Source organism: Theobroma cacao, chromosome 3, assembly GCF_000208745.1.
Source record: "Theobroma cacao cultivar B97-61/B2 chromosome 3, Criollo_cocoa_genome_V2, whole genome shotgun sequence".
Lineage (NCBI taxonomy): Eukaryota > Viridiplantae > Streptophyta > Magnoliopsida > Malvales > Malvaceae > Theobroma > Theobroma cacao.
The window spans coordinates 11,784,449-11,787,863 of NC_030852.1; the positions used below are offsets into that span (position 1 = coordinate 11,784,449).

At 32.4% G+C, this 3,415-nt stretch overlaps 1 long non-coding RNA gene across 1 annotated transcript; it reads right to left on the minus strand.

Annotated features, from left to right (window-relative positions):
- Positions 354–2,021, minus strand: LOC108661283. Its single transcript, XR_001927038.1, has 3 exons — positions 1,981–2,021; positions 1,251–1,324; positions 354–382 (listed from the first exon to the last, which is right to left on the minus strand). It is a non-coding gene; the product is annotated as an uncharacterized LOC108661283 (long non-coding RNA).

The following is a 3,415-nucleotide window of genomic DNA, read 5'->3' on the forward strand; positions in this document are numbered from 1 at the left end:
AAAAATCTCAAAACTTGCTAAAAACGTAATAGGTAAGCAGAAAATATATATTTAATGATTTAAAAACAAAATAAGTATCTAAAACGTTCATTTGAAAGCAAATTGTTAACAACTAGTACTATTCAAAAATAATTAATAAAATATTCTATTTTCTCATAAAATAAATTTTTATAGAAATATTCGTAAATAATTTTTCGCACATGAAAGTAAAGTAAAAATTGTATGAATAGAAATACAGATAACCAAAATATAAGTTTTGATCTGCAATGACACGTGGGCTCCAATTGACCAAGAGGATGTAAGACTGTGAACTCTTACTTTCTATAATGCAGTTCCGAGCTTAGTTCTCGTCCTACTCGACTATCTACAAACTGTCCTGAGCCTGAAAAATGTATAGGAAGAAGGGGTGAGATTTTATAATCCCAGTGAGTAAACAGATACCATCTAAAGTATCTAAAGCCGAGTAAATGGAGACAATTAAAATAAGTCATCATACCGTAATTTCATTACCTTTCAGTTCATTTCAACCAAATAAAATCAATCCATATAAATCGAGTAATCAACTTGGCTTATGAATTTCTTAAAACTTTGGCTCGTGCCAAAACTCATACTCGGTGATACCTTGCGCAGGGCATCTAACCGAGTCCGCCAAGGCTATTAAAATTTTGTATACACTTAAAATATATTTTAGTTTGAGAAAAATACAGCCGTTCCTTGGCGTTGGCTGAGTTCCCCTTCACGTGGTGGTTTGGCGTGAAGTGAACCCTAAGCTTTACCCCAGGAGATACCCTACGCGCCTCTCCGTTCGAGGTAATAATATAATGGAGTTTACCGTGCCCCTCTAATAGGCTGGTCCACGGAACCCCCTCTGCAGTAAATAATTAATATATAATCCACCAATCAATAAAATTCATTCTAGCATGACATGGCAATTTATCGCAACCTAGCCTCTCAAGGCTGAATACACAGTACAAATAATTCTAACACCAAAATCAGTTTAGCCATTCATGCTCATATATTGTCATAAGCCATTCAATTTAAAACCATAAATTTACAACACAAGCAGGCAGTCTCCAATTACTCTATTTTCAAAACCAATATTCGATTTTTCAGAAAATTTATAAAATCATTTTATAAAATCACAATTTCTCTTAAAACATAGCAATTTACCATTTAAACCCATTTTTCATAAAATCACACAATTGTATAAAACTACTCTAGATAATTAAGACGATAATAAGTTTACTCACAGTATTAGGAGTAGAAATACTCCTATCTTCCGCCCTCGGGTGCAGTCTCTTACCCGAAACAATTGACTCACCACCTATCCATAATCCATGACACAAAATTCAATAAATTGTGTCAATTTATCATAAATTATTTCAGGCTCTTATCCATGCGTATGCACTAGATAGGATTTGAAATGTCTAGACAATCGCTTAATTGCGGTGTCCGACCTAACTCGCCTATACACGGTGTAAATTCCTAAAATCCCCAATTCGACTCCAATTCCATCCATTTCAATTTCAATTATCCAATTATATCCACAATACCTCAATGACTGTGAATTTGGTCCAATTTATCAGTCCGGACTATAAATTACGCTTTTACCCCTAGTGGGTAAAAATTTCAATTTATTGCACCGAAAATTCCCATTTAATTTCCAACCTCATAATTCATCATTTTTCCACCCAATTCTCTTAAAATAAAGTCAACCTCATCCTCACATACCATTGGCTAGATTCGGCCTAGGGAAATTCATGGAGAAGATAAATATTTTTCTTGTTGTTTTACTCATAAACATGCTAAACTAACACTAAACACTAACATAGCTCAAAATCAAATTTATCTAACAACTTTCTCTCTCTAAACCCATATGACCAGAATTCAAATCATCCTCAAATCACATGATTCAACCATGAAAAATGATGGAAAATGCATGGGAAAGGTAAAGCACAAGACAAATTTAAGAAATGTTACCTTTTTTCACTTGATTTTTGAATTTCCACCTATTTTCCCTTTAAATTTCTTGGCTAGGGTTTTATTTTCTCCTTTCTCTCTCTTGTTTCTTGCTTGGCCGAATGTTGAAGAAGAAGAATGGGTGGGCTGATTTTTTTTATGCCTTTTTATTGTTTAATGAAATAATATTATTTTATTCATATTTTAAATATTTTATTAATTCATTTTTTTTTCTAGCCATCCACTTGTCCTACTTTTTCCACCATGCATTCCCTTTGACTTATCCAAGTCTTAAGTGAAATTTCCAGATTTTTCCAAAGTTTTGGTGGAGCAAATTTTTCAAAATTACACTTTTGCCCCCGAACTTTTCAAAAATTACATTTTTACCCCAAAAATTGAAAATTTGCCATAATGCATAATTTTCACTCCTCATACTCATTTCACACTCCAAATAATTAAATTTGATCAAAATCCTTTCAAAAATTAAATTTTTGATTTCGAATGGCAAAATTACCATTTTACCCTTTTACTCCAAATTATACCGAAATTAAAATTTTTCACTTCTAAACCTCAAATCTTACTCCAATAAGTCAAATGGGGCCAAAAATCTTTTCTAAAAATTTCCATTTTGTCCCCAGGTGGCAAATGACCATTTTGCCCCTAGATAGCGAAAATTTCGGTTTGACTCCAAATTGATCCTCGAACTCCGAATCACCATATTAAACCATTCTGGGACTTTAAAATTCTTAATTTCATCGTAAATTCTCTATTTGATCTAGTTCGAGGTTTAAATCAACTTTGTTGTACGTCTAGGTATAATACCGACTTTTGTAAATTTTTTTCGGGACTCTCTTAGCATGCAAACATGCTATCCATCACATGTATGTCATGACAAATATTTTTATAGAGTCGGGCTTGTCATCTTCTCCCCCACTTGAATCAACCATATGATCTTTCTTCTTGACTGATTTCGACATCCGGCTAAATATTAATATTTTAAAAATTTTATCTTGTCTCCTTGGTACCTGAAATACCTTATTATGCCTCACTTGACTTCCGAATCGCCTTTTATCTCACAAATTCTCCTCTGATAAAATTATTATTATTTTATTTTTATTTTCTCACTTGCGAAATATTTTATCCTAAACTACTCCTTTCGTCTTTTATCACTTTTAAACATTTTAATTGACCTCAATTTGCATTCGATCAACTTTATTTATCACTATATCAAAGTATGGGGTATTTCATTTTTAATATTTAGAACTTTTTTCACATCAACATCACCTTTCTACCATATGCATTTAGCTCAATATATACATTTCCCAAAACAATATACATGCTTAGGAGTGAGGGCTGCAAAATGGAAATTTTTATTTTAAGGCTAGGCTTATTATCCTGTGGTTAAACTAAGAAAAGGGAAATTAGGCTCAATGATGTATATTAGGGATATAAATAT